This window comes from Rhipicephalus microplus, chromosome 1, assembly GCF_043290135.1.
Source record: "Rhipicephalus microplus isolate Deutch F79 chromosome 1, USDA_Rmic, whole genome shotgun sequence".
NCBI lineage: Eukaryota > Metazoa > Arthropoda > Arachnida > Ixodida > Ixodidae > Rhipicephalus > Rhipicephalus microplus.
In genome coordinates, this window is record NC_134700.1 from 175,410,272 (window position 1) to 175,428,214 (window position 17,943).

The 17,943-nt window shown below is 43.9% G+C and overlaps 1 long non-coding RNA gene across 1 annotated transcript in view; it reads right to left on the reverse strand.

Annotated features, from left to right (window-relative positions):
• Positions 1-17,943, reverse strand: part of LOC142769015 (uncharacterized) — a 637,773-nt gene that overhangs the window by 244,448 nt on the left and 375,382 nt on the right. The gene's annotated exons all lie outside the window — the stretch shown is intronic.

A 17,943-nucleotide genomic window follows, 5' to 3' on the forward strand; every position in this document is an offset into this window, starting at 1 on the left:
AGCTCCCATAAACACTAACGCTATAGTTCCCTCTCTTGTAGCATAAAGAAACGATGGCGCGATCTACTCACCCAACGTACTACGGCAATGGACACCCAACTGGGACGCCGAACAGAAGATGACGCGGCGCGGATGAGTAAATTGTGAGGGGTGTATATATTAGCTACGTAGACCCGTAACTAACACAGTGCAGCGACCATCTTGTGAGATCAAGTATATATTTTGCATACTTGTCCACTTCCAACCATCGCGCCCAGCCCCATTCCCTCCTTAGATAACTGGAATTCACTTGTCTGTTTAAGGGCTCATTTTTTTTTTTTGTTAGAGATAGTATTATTTAGAACTAGCAGAAAATAATACCAACAGAATATAGGGGACGTTATAGTAGTAATTGTAAAGTAGACGTGAACAAAGAAAACTGCGCGAAAAGATAACTTGCCTCCAGCTGGGTCTACACCTGCGACCTCTAAATAACGCCTCCGTTATTCGAAGGTCGCCGGCTCCCAGTCCATACACGGTCACGCCACCACGATTCATAGGTGTAATTGGATAAACAAGATGCTTACTACCCTACTGGATGACAAAGCAGCTTTACTACAATTTAGTTTATTCGCGTGTACATTACTGCGTTTGTTTGCGGCTCAACAACAAAAAGAAATGCCCCGCCGCGGTGGTCTAGTGGCTAAGGCACTCGGCTGCTGACCCGCAGGTCGCGGGATCGAATCCTGGCTGTGGCGGCTGCATTTCCGGTGGAGGCGGAAATGTTGTAGGCCCGTGTGCTCAGATTTGGGTGCACGTTAAAGAACCCCAGGTGGTCTAAATTTCCGGAGCCCTCCACTACGGCGTCTCTCATAATCATATGGTGGTTTTGGGACGTTAAACCCCACATATCAATCAACAAGAAGAAATAAAGTTGGTATCCGCTGACTAGAAAACAAAATATGCTGCGTATTATTATTAAATACCACGTCGAACGCCTTGCGCCCATTTTTTCATAAGCATTGTATCTTAACAAATCAATATGTCTTAATATAAAGCTGGCGACAGTTATTTACGATGAAATAAAATCTAACGCCTATGTATACATTTACCGAAACTTACCTCAGAAAACAACAAATGAAGAAATTCAGAGAAACCAGTCATTAGAGTGAGAGAATTTGTACTAAGTATCAAACACTAAGGCTAGTACACTTTTTTTTGTCGTTTTTAATGTCATATAGCATGGCCATCAGCATATTAGGCAAAAGTAGATCATCAGCAATTTTCAAAAAAAATTATGATTATCTATTGACGCTGCAAGCATTATATGTATTTTTTACTATTTGCTGTATAAAATTTGCGCATCTCGTGTACTTTACTGTAATACATGTGTCCGAATTCTTTCAAACCACGCATAATTCTGTTGACTTATTCGCAAGTTTTCACTTGTTTCACTGGTGTTCATAAAGGCAGTTTTTGTTTTTAAATGTTTTTTTGCCTTTAGAGTTTTTTTACTAGTGTTCAATTATTGCTTCTTCCCGCTCTTTTTTTTTTCTCTGTTTATCTGCGGTTATTTTATTTTCTCTGCATTTATTTTTGTATTCATGCTTTAACTTTAGGTAATTACCTATTTTCACAGTGTATAGTTTTCATGCATTCACATTCTAGATATTAATGCTCTATTGCCAATATATATATATATATATATATATATATATATATATATATTTATATATATATATATATATATATATATATACACTGAGTGTTGTGCAATATAGTGTACAGGGCAGGGCGGTGCTTTGTGCTTTGTCAGGCATTCAGTTGCTTTTTCATCACCCCTTCCCCCATCAACCTCTTCATACATGAATGATGTATGTTTTCGAATATGAATCAACTTCAAATTTCAATGAAAGAAAAAATCCCTGTGAACACACGCTTCATTCTGGTGTTCTATTGAACCCCACGACAGAGGAATCAGCCTTTTTGCTGTTGTTTTTGTTTATGTATAATTGCATTCGTGTGCTGAGAATCCTTGGGCATATGAGCACGTAGTTAGTCCCAAGGAGATGAATAATAATAAGCCCATACCAACACTGATGCTCGGACACATACAAAAAAGCCACTTGACTTTTCTCGAGTTTAGCCACACCACGGTACCACGCATTAAGTCGGAAAACGAAGACAGACTACGCATTCGTGCCAGAAAATGTAGGCGCTTAAGTCGCCATTTTGTTTTCTTCATTGAATGAGAAACGGAACGTTGCACTATGAAGAACCCATTGTCGAGTATCACAAGCAGCATGTAATGACCGGACCTCATTTAATATATTTTATCGGTCCCGAAAGTATTGGACAGGCAATATAGAGAGCGAGAGAGGTTAAATCGAAAAAGATACACCGTGAAGTGCTCTTAGCGGGTACGACGGAAAAAAGGTTGATAAGCAAGAGCGCAATCGTTGTTTCCATTCTGCCAGCATTCGTGGACACTCAGGTGGGCGTACTCTCTCTGCACTTAGGGATCCCAGCGGAACGACGCCTGTCCACTTAATACCGAGGTCCTTCCGAAGTAATACGCCCTGCGCCAGAAACAGCACCCCGAGGGTATTGACGTTCACTTCGCAGCAGAATCCGAGCCAAGAGAGAGACAAGCTAGCGACGCAATGAAACCGAGGGGCACTAAGTCAATATAGAGAATATAAACATAACTTAACGATACATCGTCCTAATCCGTCTACCTGGTGCGATGCTATATGAGCTCGCCGCTGAATTTATGAACAAATCTTACTTTTCTGTCACGGTTTTAAGTGTATAGATCGGTTAAAGAAGCAGCACATCCGAGCGCGATTGAGTGTTCATATCGGGAGCAGAGATATTCAGGGGGGGGGGGGGTGGACTTCATTTCCGGAAGTCGGTACGGGATGCTGCTCTTGTAACGAGGGCCCATAGTCCTTGGAAAAGGAAAAGCAAAGAAACTCGCCAAACACGAGCATGACAGGATCGTGGACCGCTGGTGAAATTACAGGCTTTCATATAGTGCTTCGGGGAGGCAAGATGAGCGTCGTCTGTACTACCCCCCTGCCCTTCCAACCCTTGACTGGCGGACAATTTCTGAATATTCTCATATACCACACTGAAGAAGGTGAGTAGCATTGGAGGAAGCGATCTCCCTTTTTTTATAAGGCTGTGCTATCATCAGCAATGTGTGTAACAGGAAATGACATTCTGTTCGCAGGGTTATGCGTCTGCGACGGCATTTGCCGAACTCCCCCTTCCTAGCCCTTTTGTTTTCTCAGCGAGTGAATTCGCTGCTCGAAAATCACTAACTTTTGTGTCATATGAAACAGCCTTAAGATGTTGTGGCCTCTCTCAAATCTCGCAGCAATCATGTGATCGCGTCGGGGAACGAGATTCTGCAGACGAGTGATGAACCCGCGTGGCGTGCTCAAACAGGAGTTTGGGACGGCTAACAGCAATAGAAACTACACCAAACTTAAATTGTTTGCTTCACTTGCAAGGGCGCGTTAACATCCGGCAAGGTGCCCGTGATGAACGGAGCTTTACGCCGCCCCATAAGCTGCTTCACATGGTTCTCTTTAGCGGGATATTGTGTAATTTTTAGATGCGAAGCAGCCCTTGGAGGAATTCAATTTAGCGTGCGTGCAGCGTAAGCACCCTTACTGCGCATGCGCCAACTCTCTCCATGCCACGTGAGAGCGAGAAGGTAGGAGGACCTTTTTTTTACGTGAGGGGCGTGATGAGGTAAGGTAAAGAGGGCGGCAGCATGAGAGCTGCCTCCACTCCACACACTAGCCAACATATGTGGCTGCGCAATAGCCAACATCCCTCTCCCCAGATTACCCCTCTTTGTTTGTATAAAGGCTCGCGTTACGTCGTACACACGCTCAGTTTGAGCCGGCTGTGCAAGTGTCAAGAGTTAAAACGTCAAGGTCTAAGAACTACTTTGATGCCTGATACTTTGACGTGCCGAAGCGCAGCGTAAACGTCGGCAAGCGCACTCCGAGCCCCAGGCTAGGGGACTAGCGGAAACGGCAACGTCAGCGGGAAACTGTTACGTATGAAACGCGAGCTACACATGCCTAAACGCTAGGCTTGTGCGAATTGTGAATTTCAGGTTCGAAGCGAATTCGAAGCGAATAGTGGTTCTGATCGAATAATTTCGAATTGAATTCGAATGGTATATAAGACATATGAAAAAAAAAGAAATATTTATTATGACCTAATTAACCTACGCAATATTTCGTTTGAAGTGAAACAGGGGCTCTATGCAAATGCCTTTTTTTCGTTCAAAGGAAGTCGAAACAACCTTGAGTAGTAGTTTCGGTAGGATGCGAGTTATAACCTGTAAGGTACTCAACATTTTAATATTTATTATACTTGGAACATATATGTCGTCATACCAATCTAACAAAACGAAGAATTGATTTGAGGGTAGCATGTTCCTTTAAAGGGGCCCTGCAACACTTTTTCAAGTAGCCATGGAGCCAGTAAACATGCTTGCTGCCTCGCAAATTTACCGGCGCAAAGTTTCTAGAATTCCTCCAGTGCGAGCAAAGTTCGAAAAATTTGTCGCACGCTGCAATTGCATTCTCTCCTCATCCCGACGAAATAGCAGGAAGGCGTCTCTCATAATCATATAGTGGTTTTGGGACGTTAAACCCCACATATCAATCGGAATAGCAGGAAGCTAAGCAGGGAGGAATGTCACGGCAAAAGAAAATACATCACACACACCTCATGAACTTGAGCACCTATTTTTTTTTACTTAGGATTCGCGGCTTTTCAGTGGGATCGCGCACGTACTCATGGACAAGCGGCGGTCTCCTGCAGCGGCCTCGGTAACGACGAGCACGCCATGCTCAAATTAGCCAATGGCTACGACAAGTGATTTTTGAGCTTGTAGTGTCATTTGATAAGGAAAGAAAGCAACTATTAGCTTTGAAAATTTATTGTGAATTACAGGCCACGTGTTGCACTATAACATTTGCTTGCGCATTCTCGGTAGCCTCGACTACCGATCGGCAGTGTTTTCTGACCACGTTTGATTAGTGTTGCCAAGCCCCTTTCATGATGATAAGGGCGCGAAAAAAACGACACACAACAGAGAAGAATTACACGGGACGACGCGCTACTAGCAACTGGAATATTTTATTCAGGAAACATCATTTATACCGCAGTGACATCAAATTTAACCCAACGAATCGACCAAAAACTAAAAATACATGCTCAGCATGCCTATAAGTAACGTTGCAGATAGGCTATCTCCCCTTCCTGCAGACTGATAGAGGGGTGGCTGATGCAATCAGGCCCCTCCCTCTGGATAAAGAGGGCTTCTATAATCTCCCTCTCCGCTGAGCCCCTGTGCCTGTAGATTACAGTTGTCTGCTCAAATGCCGGCTTACAGTTACCCTGATCGCATCCTCTGCAATGCATCGCCAGATGCGTGAACGGCCTTCCTATTAAAGAGCTGCTGTGCTCTCGCAACCGCACGTTGAGGCATCTACCAGTTTGCCCTATGTATGCCTTGCCGCACGACAGTGGTATTCTATATACAACACCACGTGCGCAAGGAACGAACTGCCTTACGTGCTTAATGGCACATCCTCTTTTTTCACACTGTTTTGGCCTACCTGTCTTCTTACCCACCGCTGAGCAGATGCGGCCCACCTTGTTTTCTGCGGAGAACACGAGATCCACCCCATACCTCGAAGCCACTCTCTTAAGGCCGTGCGAAAGCCAGTGGATATACGGGATTTTTGACACTCTTTTTCCTCCCTGCGGGACATTCTTGTCTAGGCCTGTCCCAGGCCGTTGCTTAATGGACTTTTTTATTTTTTTTTTGGGGTGGATCTCGTGTTCTCCGCAGAAAACAAGGTGGGCCGCATCTGCTCAGCGGTGGGTAAGAAGACAGGTAGGCCAAAACAGTGTGAAAAAAGAGGATGTGCCATTAAGCACGTAAGGCAGTTCGTTCCTTGCGCACGTGGTGTTGTATATAGAATACCACTGTCGTGCGGCAAGGCATACATAGGGCAAACTGGTAGATGCCTCAACGTGCGGTTGCGAGAGCACAGCAGCTCTTTAATAGGAAGGCCGTTCACGCATCTGGCGATGCATTGCAGAGGATGCGATCAGGGTAACTGTAAGCCGGCATTTGAGCAGACAACTGTAATCTACAGGCACAGGGGCTCAGCGGAGAGGGAGATTATAGAAGCCCTCTTTATCCAGAGGGAGGGGCCTGATTGCATCAGCCACCCCTCTATCAGTCTGCAGGAAGGGGAGATAGCCTATCTGCAACGTTACTTATAGGCATGCTGAGCATGTATTTTTAGTTTTTGGTCGATTCGTTGGGTTAAATTTGATGTCACTGCGGTATAAATGGTGTTTCCTGAATAAAATATTCCAGTTGCTAGTAGCGCGTCGTCCCGTGTACTTCTTCTCTGTTGTGTGTCGTTTTTTTCGCGCCCTTATCATCATGAACCAGCACCAACTCGCCCAACTTTTTACTTTACCAAGCCCCTTTAAATTTGATGGGAGGCTTCACGGCAAAGCGAATTTTTTTTGGATAGGTGTTTTCACAACTTGGCACTTCTACATTGCAGTGAAACTATTTTTACAGGCGCTAACATGCAGATTAATATACACCCATTCGTTCATTGTGAAGACTGCGAAAATATTCAATAATTGAAATTCGAATCGAAGTGAATTCGAATATTGAACTCTTCGTTCGAATATTCGAACCATTTGAATACTCGCACAAGCCTATTAAACGCAACAGGAGCGTCAGCGAGCGAACCCCGTCGTACGCAACGCTGACGTCGAAGCCAAGCGTCAGCGTCCAGCCAACGCGTCGGCTGCGGACAGACGACGCGATTTCAATGCATGACAGTGCAGAACGCTTCGCTGGACAACATCACCGCCCGGGATTCGACGGTGCCGACGCCCAGTTCCAGCTCGAATTTCTCGACCGGAGCTTCGGGCAACCATCTCCCGGGTGCACAACGCATTTGCATCGGTTTCGTGCCTACGTTAGTTTGTGTATATAGGCCACACTTTTAGACAATGGGGTGCTCAACCAACTTTGCGACATTACGAAAGCAAATAAGTGCATTTGGTTTACAGCGTCTGTTTTCTACAAGGATACTGGAGCTGTATGGCCATCCTCATGGACAGACAGGGCGGCATCATGAGCGTGGTCATTAAAAAGTGTGCCACAATGTAATTGGAGGCATTGGAATGGAACGTCATGCACATTCTAAAAAGCTTGTTGAAGTACTTTTTTATTTCGTTGCCTAAATGATTGTGCATCCTTCATTGTGATGCTGCAGACTTTGAAAAGATTCCTTGGCGTCGGAGAAGACAACTGACTTTTGAGGCTGGGCTTCCGAAATATAACGAATAGCAGCTCGTGAGGTTTCAAGCTCCATTTCTGTTGATGCCGTCCTGTGAGACAATGTGAAGCTAATCGCCATTTTGGCAGGCCAGTGTATTGAAAGCACGTCCACATTTGTCGACTAAGGCCGATCCATTATTGCATATGTGCGTCTTTTTGCCTTATCTTTTTTGGTTGTGCTAAAGAAGAAGCCTCAAGTACATAGAAAAAGATGGCACATTAAACATGTAGATGTGCTTCACATAAGGCTATATAACATTACAGTCTCTCACAATATAGCATAAAACGCAGCACAATATATAATAACAGTAACGTTAAAATAGAACGAATATTAAAAGCAATAATGAAACAAGCGATATGGTTATCAACAAAAATATGTGTTTTTGCTTCTGTTGTGCGTTTCTGCAAAGCTTATTGTTGTTTTTGGGTCAAGCTATTTCTTTAAACAGAATGACTTGTTAAATGTAGTTAGAATTATTTTATACGGAAGCCTCGCTGTTGGGTCATGTGGAAACTTCAGATGGCCGTGCGATAATACGTTCAACTGCAAAATGTTCTGACAGACCCTACGCATCGTGGAAATAAAACCCATGCGATGATTTCGGTGAGTAGCAGCGTGTGTCACATTTTTGGCTTTGAGTTAAGTATTACGAGATGTATCAGTGTAATCGTGTGAACATGAAAGTTTTATGCATAATATGAACTTAGTATGTACTACGACTGCGCTGTGAAGGTCATGGTATAGGTTATGCTTCAAGATAACTCGTGCGTTCTTGTTATTTGTATCACTTTCTACCTAATAATCCTCGTGGCAATCGAATTTCTTGTTGCGTAAGCTACCATAGAGGTTATTCGGCATCCATATTCGCAAACTATTTCACATGATACAAATATATACGAAAACCTTTATGTATATACCTGTTATCTTTGTAGAACATCTCTAGCAATCATGTATGGTTTTGAAGGCTTGTTGAAACATAACACAAGACAAAAACTCACAGTTCCTGTGTCGTTTTGGTCATTCAAAAAAGTCGTTGGTAAATCTCAGTTTTAAGAAAAGAGATCATAATTATTGTGGCTAACAAAGTAAACGAGCCCATATTAACACAACTTGAAGTCCCTTGAGGAAGTATTAAACATGTGTAGACTTTTGTGTCTATGTCTCGGAAGTTGCTCTCTCGACGTGTGGGACATGTGCTCTAAGATGATGGCAAAGTGGCAAAGGATGCCACTCTGTCTTAAAATAGCATAGTGACACAACGAGTATCAATAACGTTCATCCTCCCAGTGACGTGTCGGCAATGCTGCGAGGTGCGTTCACTAACAGATTCCCCTCACTTTTTTCCCCCGTTGTAACAGCCCTATTTTTAAAATGCCCAGAGGTTGCTATCGTTTTCATTTACTCAAGACTTTTCGTGATAAAGGGAGAAAGAATAAACGTTTACTGGTATATCAAGAAAACTGAGCACCAAGACAAAAGAGAGAGAGGAAAAAGTTCACCCTCCCCCCCTTGAGGGACCTGTGGAGGAGACCAGTCTGGCGGTCCATTAACAATTAATCAGAGCTCGCCTCAAACTATTATGTTAAATTGGACGAAGTGGTTTTGAAGTGTTGGTCATCTGTAATCTACACGTGCTTTACACGAGAAAAATTGAATATATGTGGCGTGCTCCACTGCTTCACAAAAACACAGGAGTGCTGAAATCGTGCGAAGTTTTCATCTTTGGTTTGTGTGGAATCTACTTGGCGTAAGGCAACAAACAGCTTTTAGTATTTTGTTTAAGTGATAGTGTACCCAAACCACTATTGAGGAATGCAAAGAAGTAGTCCTGCAGCAGGATACGCAACCGTGTACATCCCTAACCAATTTCGCGTAAGTTTAAACTCCTTAACTTCGTTCTGCCAGTGAGAGAGTGTCAACCTGCATGTAACCGTGCGGAGCAGCCCTCGATCTCGTAAGCACTGAAAGTTCGCTAAACTTCGTCTCGCCTCTGTATTTGCGGCACGTCACAAGAACGCGGCTATAGCGTAAGAAGACATTCCCACACGAGAGTCAAGTCCGCGCACCGAACATTCGAGCAGGCCTCCCAGCGTTGTCGCTTGACCGCGCAATTATCGAACCACATGAATGCGTGCCAACCACTGCATGCACCCAGCTGACCATTACACCAATTGCGTTCTCGGTCAGGCACCGCGGCGCCCGGCCGAGAGAGCCGAAGCGTGGTGACCTCCTGGCTTTGCCAGCATCGTTGTGTTCTTCCTGGCGTTTAATTATCTCTTTCACAGGCGAACTCTCCGTATGTGACCAGCCCCCCGCAAGCCGTGTAAAGTGACTGAATGGGCGTAGGAGGAATTCGATAATCTCTCTAAAATTTGAGCCTCCCGGCAGCCGTAGTGGACGCGGGAGCTGCGTGGTGAGATCAGTGTGCCGCTTGCCAAGGGCCGCCCATCGTTGTGGCAGTAGGGTTAGTTTGTTGCATAGCCGAGTTAAGGGTTTATGTAGTTCAAAAAGTGCATATGTTAAGTAACCCTTCTCCTGCCGGCAAAAGGTGGTCCAGTGTAGCTTGTGTACATATCTGACTGACGTACTTCTTTCTTTCTTTCTTTCTTTCTTTCTTTCTTTCTTTCTTTCTTTCTTTCTTTCTTTCTTTCTTTCTTTCTTTCTTTCTTTCTTTCTTTCTTTCTTTCTTTCTTTCTTTCTTTCTTTCTTTCTTTCTTTCTTTCTTTCTATCTTTCTTTCTTTCTTTGTAACCCCTTTTTTTTTCTTTTTTCTTTCTTTCCTATTTCTTTCTCTCTTTCTTTCAGCTTTACAAGAGTTGAATAATGAGTAATCTGTTGTATAGTCATTAATATCTACACCCGGAAGAGTGTACGTGTGTGTAAGCTCTTTTCAATGGCACTCAGTGAAAGCCTTCCGAAGGGTTCTGTTCACCGACAAAGAAGATATGTTCATAGTTGGATGTATGTTGTCACAGAAAACCGTATCCATTTAGAGGAGTGGCCTACAAACTGAAGCGGCACCCACTAGCACGCCTAAATGGTTCTCAACGCATCTGCCAACAGAATTTTGTTAGGTGGTATGATAAGGAGTAGCATTTGCTGCAATTTGTTAGTGGTAAATGCAGTTATAGTTCACTATTTGCAAGTGATCGTAACACAGCTATTTTTCTGTTAGAGCATTACGACCTCAAATGTGCTACATCTTTGATCGGCCTTGAGCTACGGCATCGGTAATGTATGTAACTACAGCTACAATAGTGCTACGCTGTAACAGCGAACGTCCAGGTATCAAGAGTTACCATGTTGTTTTACCGTAATATTCCGAGGATATTTAAACGGTACACGGGACAATATTGCCGCATTCAACCTGCAGAGTTGCAGATGAAAGAGTATGGTTGAATGTGCTCAATAAGAGCAAGCAGCATATTAAAGTGGTGAAATAGACAAGGCTCATAGGCTGCAGAAACCAGGACAATCATTTTATAGCCATGCATAACAAAAGCACTAAACAGAACGAGTACTAACGCAAATATTTTCATATAACGAGGAAAAGGGGGAGAAGTACCCTTCTCCTGCCTTGGAGAAGTCCAGTTCATCTTGGTGTTCGAGTGTCTTGATAATGATATTAGGTGCGGACATTACTGCCATGGCCAGGGAAACACGAAAACCAAAACCACGTATACGAATTGGAAAAGGAAGCAAGCTATAGCAATACAAAGGGATAGGTAAAAAAGAAAAACTTAAGGAAAAGAATATAAATAAACAAAGCTAAAAATTGAAAAAAAAAACTGGAAAAGATTGGGGTAGGAAAGAGAGAAAGAAATAAAGAGAAAACTGAAGGGAAACAAAAAAAGGCTGCCATGCTGTGCCCTTCTTGCGGCTTGACACCGCTTGCTCAAGTCCCAATTTTTTTTTTGTAACGCTGCCCCCCTTCCCTCCCAAAAAACACGTAAACACGCCAAATCGAGTGGCCCTGTCATATTTTTTTGCTTCAGTTCAGTTCGCTCACGCTGGCTTTTCGTTCACGGGAACGTTTGTATAAAATATAAAAGACGTTCTCCTTCACATTGCAAATATTCAGAAAAAAAAGTGGCCCCCTTAAAGGGTCCACATAATCAGTTCTATCGAATGCAGGCATCAGCATATAATGATTGGTCACGAACATGGCAAAAAAGCGGAGAACAAAATGCAAACAAAACAAAATCTTTAGTGAAAACTAAATAAGGCACCATTCTTCCTTTGGAAAAACTTTGCAACACGTTCTGCCAGGAAACAACAAATTATAGAAGCGACAAAAAACGTAATAAAGTAACAATAAAGTCTGAAGGACGGACCAGCATACGCACAATACGTCTTCCTTCCCAATACCTTATCGTCGATTGCCTTTACCAGAGTTTTCAGCAGCGATCAACATCTACACGATTCGTTCTCAGCAAATTTTGTGCTCGGTATCACGTAAATTCAATAAATAGTTCGCGTGACCTTGCAGCCGCCGTTGACGTCATCACATCAGAACATTTTACAACTTCTCAGTCACAAGAACAATTCAGATCGCGAGCAATTCCGATCACCGCTGACCTCTTTAAAAAGTGCCCGCGGTGTGACACAGGCGTGGAAATAAGCGTTTTATGCTGAAGTTGTGAGGAAATACGCGTGAGAAAATAAGCGTCTCATTCTGAGGAGTGATCACTCCTTTGGATCTTTTGCTACTCTCCATTGGTACCCTCTCCCAAAGCCGCTTTGCCCTCTCGCTAAGCGCCGCTCCTCAATCTGGCGTGGCTCCATCCCTCCGTGAACAGCATTTGTTGGCGAACGGCTGCTACTGTTCCAATCCGTGCTTATACGAATCGTGCCGCTATGCGCCCTGCCTTACGGGCTACAGTAGCTGAATCGCAAACAAGCGCGCGGATGCTGGCAAATTGATGAACAACAAGCAGTGGGGACAGCTGCTTGAAGACTAACCAGAAGTCCTTGTTCTTTCTCAACCAATCACAGCCTATTCGTGCTGCGCATCACATATTCTCTTGCCAATGTCATTCGGAGGCCCAAAAGGCCCGAAGAAGAGGGGCAGTTGTTTCTTGAAGATTCGGCGCACCGCAAAGTGTGAAGAGAAACATCCATGGCGACGGCTCTCTGCACACAAAGCTCGTGTTTTTTTAAATGTTTGAAAAAATCGAGGTGGTTTAAAAGTGCTTTAAAAACATTGTCTACACTGAATGTGAGACTCGGAAAATAATAACACAGCCAACCTTTTCATCCTAACAGTCACTCTTACCGAATTGCAAGAAAACCTCAGCTAGCTAAAACCAGTGCATTTGCGCGATTTTCCTTTGTTATTTATGTTTACTTCACGGCAGGCACTCTCCCTCGTTTACTGCTCATAGTAATACTTGTTAAGTACTGTCGTGAGTTAATAACACTGATGAAGGAATTATTCCAGAAGCTCAGCTACGGTAGAGCTATCGTCTCGCTTCAGAAGTTTTCACGTTTTGTAATGTAGAGCGTATAACGCGTTGGAGCTTTATTTGTTCTTTCTTTCCGAGCAACTAGAACCCACAAAGAAGAAGCACCACACGTGCTGTCTTTTTCATCTCAAACATATGCGTATTCCTGAAGAAGGTAACATTTCACTCATTGTGAGGCATACTTTTAGAATGAACGATATGCACCTTGTTTACAGCCACGCAGTTTTAAAAAATACCGCGAACTCGGAGCCAGCCGTCTGTTTCCGACTATGCTTGTGCACATACACACACAAAAAAAGATCTCACATAGGCATCTCTGATCACGTGCTTAGAAACGAGAAACAAATTCCTTCTCGCTATATACCGAAGACTACTGAAAAGTCCGGGCCGTGTAATCAATTTCTCGACCTACTTAGTGTTGGTGGAATCTTGGAGAAGCTCGTGTATATGGCCACCAATGGCTCATTTTTACGTGCCTCTGCCTTCGCATTCGCGTAATGTGCGTACGAGGTCGTAGACTCAGTTTTATTATAACCGCGAAGGTGACGTGAGTGCATGAATGAAGACCGGCAGAACAGTAAAAAGAAAGAAAAACAAATGGAACAGCGAGAGCTACTACCTACCCGCCTTACATCTTTTTCAGGTTGCAACCTCGAAAGATGACCCACATTCGTTTTGTACATTCGCTTCTTCAACTTTTCCGCCACTGCTTCATTTTATTTACAACTTCATGAGCAAAGAACGCCAAGTCACCCAGGAGCTCGCTTTCACCTTCGGTTGAGGAATCACCGTGCGCATATCTTTCTCTTGTTACTTTTTTTCCACCGATGGAGAACGGCTTCGTACGAACGCGATTCTGGGCCTTTATGTTTCTATCGGCAATGAGGATATTGCGGCAGACGGCAAGTGATGTATGAGCCAATATATTCGTTCACACGAGGCGAGCCTGAAGCCGGATATAGGCACGCCAGAAATGATTGCGAAGCTCCAGTGCCACCAATCTCGCATTACGTTTTTTTTTTTGCCTTTTGAAGCTGACCTTGGTGGACTTTAAATTTATCGAGCCACGTATACTAATTTCAAGTGTGCTGCATAGCAGCAAGGCCAATCGTTTTTATTGTTGTTTGCCTTCGCTGCAAAATGAATGAGCTTTAAAGTCATTTGTGCGAGGGTTACGGTCGACCGGATGTTTTTGTGCCTGCGAGGTAGATTTAAATAGAGAGCAACGCGCCTGATATACCGGTGAAAGTGAATTTGCATTAGAAGCACGTGTGAGTAGCCTGCAGGAAAATCCACGACGTAGCATGTACTTTAAATCTTCAAAGGTTACGTCCAAAAAAGAGCACATGTGTCGAGATCTTTCAAAATTCACAAAGCTACGCAGGGTAAATAAAGATAACTAAAACACAAACGGTGTCTGTCCAGCATTATTGCCAACATTAGGCTTTAAATGACATAACACTTTTTTGTTTTTGCGGAAAGATACACACAGACAAAATAATAAATTGACATCATAAACAACAGTAAAACTGACTGGCAGGCGTGACTTAAGATTTAATTGAATAGTTGGTTTCATTAGGCGTGAAAACTACGAAGGCCTGAATTACGTGTTTATGTGCCTGCGTAAGTGTGTGTCACACATGTTCCAGGAAATTTTTCGGGCAGTCGGCAGCCCGCCTGGTAGGGCGACGCTTCAGGTGTGAATTTAGTTGGAGATGCAAGCTCCCAAACGAGTTGAGTTTCGGTTGCCTGCGGGCAGATTTAGAATTCAGCCAAGCCATTCCACAGAAGTATCTACTGCACCTCCATCGAGAGAGAAAAAAAACATGGACGTGTTTTTGTAGCTGCACGATGTAACCATGCTTTGTGCGAATCAAGAATGAAAAAAGGGCAATGGTAACGTTGCCAAGGGGTGAGGAGGTGGCATTCCGGGCACGTTATCATCATCATCATCATCATCAGCCTGACTACGTCCACTGCAGGACAAAGGCCTCTCCCATCTTCCGCCAGTTAGCCCGGTCCTGTGCTTGCTGCTGCCAATTTGCGTGCCCCTACTGAAATGTTTTTGTCGTCTTAGGTATACAAAGCACAGAGTGACGCTTGACAAAATATGCCTGCGCTGCCACTATTTTAGATGAAGGATGCTGCCCCCCCCCCCCCCACTAGAAAAATTCTGCCTTTGCCCCTGACTTATGGTAACGTTGTATTGAAAAAAAAACATACTTTAAGGTACTGCAAGGGTTTCAGGCAAAATCTGGAGTCTGTTAACGATTATGACCAGTATGGACACACAACAAAATAAGAAACAGATGACTCAGTGCCCAAAGTGGGTCAAGTATTAGGAAAAGACCGGTTGGTTAGTGTTTGCATGATGGCGGAGTAGTGTGGAATGCCCAAAGCAATTGTTCGCTGTGTTTTGATGAAGTGTCTTCTAATGAGGAAAGTCTGTGGAAAAGGTGGGCGAAACATCTTTACAATTGTGTTCAAGGAGGAGCCAAACCACACTGAAGGTCTCCGAGCTTCACGCCAAAATTGGTCTGGCAATGCTTCTTCGGCCCCTGTGCGCGGTCTCCATATGGCATCACCTAATTTTTTTGCACACAATATATTAAAAAAAAACGCTGAAAAGAACTCTCCATGAGACACTGATGTCGGTAAGAGCATCTTCAATATTCTGTACGAGAACGTTCTTGTTGACGGCTCTGAGCTTTCCTTTCATGACAGAGTGAAACGTTGGCTATGGCGCATTTAACCAGGGGTCGATTCCTTTGATAAGTTCAGAAAAGTTTGCGAGCTGATATTGAACAAATTTTTCATAAAACAGAACTCACAACAGCCTTCGGGACAGACCTTGTACATCATAGGTTTGATGTGTACGCTGATTATTTGATGTGTACGCTGATTATTTGATGTGTACGCTGATTTTGATACCGCATCGCAATAACAGACAGACGCCCACTGAGCACGATTTCAAATTATTGTTGAATCGTGTTAGAGTTATGCCCGCCATGCTCTCCAGACACCGACTTTATGCTTTCCAGCGCAAGGAAGGTACTTCACGAAGTTTTACCTCAAGCCATTGGAGTAGAGAATATGGATGTCTTAAATTGCATGTAACTTAACAAAGTTTATTATTTTGTAAATGTCAGGCACATTTGACTGTCCGACTTCCTAGGCTAATGATCTATCCAGCGTAAGTTTTGACCGAAACATTCTCTTTCGAACCAACTAAAACGTGCGGGGGTTCGTTGAATTCCTACCCATAGTTTGCGAGATGCGGTTCGCCCTTGCCCGAAGGTTGCCAGCTGCGAAAGTTGCCGTTCTTTTTTATTAATTTCTAACCATAGATGTTGGCTCGCAAATAAAGCGTCATTTACTGCTGAGGTCTTGAAGAGGTTGAATATATCATTGGTAACTAATAATTCAGTTTTCTCCTATTTCTATAATTTTCTTCTATTTATTCGAAATAAGTTTGATAATAGGCAAGAAACTGACGTCAGCGTTTATTTTGTGAAAGTCACCGCATATCCATGATGTGAATGATGACGAGTGAGTCGAAGCGTATGGATGGACGCACAGATGAACGCACGAACAGATGGACGGATGGACGCATGGTTGTATGCATGGACGGACGCATGTACTACCGAAAGCATGGACGCATGAACGGACTTAAGGAAACACGAATGGAATGACGGACTGACGGACGTACGGATGCACGGACGCACACACACTTTGCCCCACTCATCATCATTCACTCCGTGGATAGGCTGTGACACCGTTTTTAATGACAGGCAATGCAATGCAACTGGCTACTACGACGACTAAAACGACACGAGACATATGACCCACGACGTAAAAAGCTACGCTTCTAAAGAAGAAAGCAGTGTGCAAAAAACAGGGGTTGTTTTTCTTTCGAGTACAGAATGCTAGCGATCTACTAAACGTACTTTTCAGGCAGCCTCTGATTATAAGAGCAGTAATGTTCCGCACGTGTGGAGCTCTCTTTGAGTGGCGTCGCTCATCCAAGGAGCAATTTGAGAGAGAGCACTGTGCGACACTCTTAAAACATTTCGACACCGCTTCCACCGCAGCCGGCTTGTGAAGTTCGCACGCAAGAGAGCGCTCTCTGCCTGTCATGCCTTTTTAAATCAAGAAAACTGCGGTAGGCGCATCGCAATTTTTTCATGAGCAGGCTAAGTCAGTGCACTGTTCGAAATTACTTTAAAGAGACAGCTATTGCTCTCAGAGGTACATTGGTTACTGTGCTTAGTGGTTAGTGTGTTCAGTTGTTACATTGCGCAGTGGTCAAAGAGACTGCCTTGGTACTATAGTATGGCGGTCCTTGCCTGCTGACCCTAAAGCCGTGAGTTCCAGCCTAGCCGCGAAAATTACATTTTCATGACGGCGAAATGATAGAGGCCACTCACTGTCACAAGATGAACCATAATACATCTACTTGTGTAGAATTACATTGAATTCAAGGCCATGCTGCGAAACCTCACAACATTGCTGCTGACCAGCAGGCGCAGCGCCATCCAAACATGTGCCTTAATCCCGGCCATTCCCCTGCCACCTCAGCTCCTTAACTTACTCGATACCCGTAAAAATGTTTTCGGCAGGATACACGTGTTCTCATTTTACCGTGTGTCTGCTCTCTCCCCCCTCACCTTACTAGGGCGGAGAAAGTTGTGCTTAGGAGGCTTCGGGCAGGGGTGGTCCTTACACCGGCCGTTATATTATTATGGAATTGGTCACATTTACGAATTGGTGATACGTGTCTATATTTTCTCACTTCAGCGATGCAAGCAGATGCATACCACCTCATTTGGACATGTAAAGGGTTGCAGCCAGAACGCTCCCGTCACCTTTTTCAAGTCGGCCTTCGCTACAGTGACACAGACAGTTGAAACCGCTGGATACATGACAACACATTCCACAAGACACTACTTCACTTCATACACAACACTGGCCTAACGGCGCACATTTAACATACTCGCAAAAATATTATGCCTTAAAGGCAAGTCTTTGTCGCAATAAAATAAAAGTCCCGAATCGTTAAGACATCCGCAGCCATTGCTCAATGCGGCA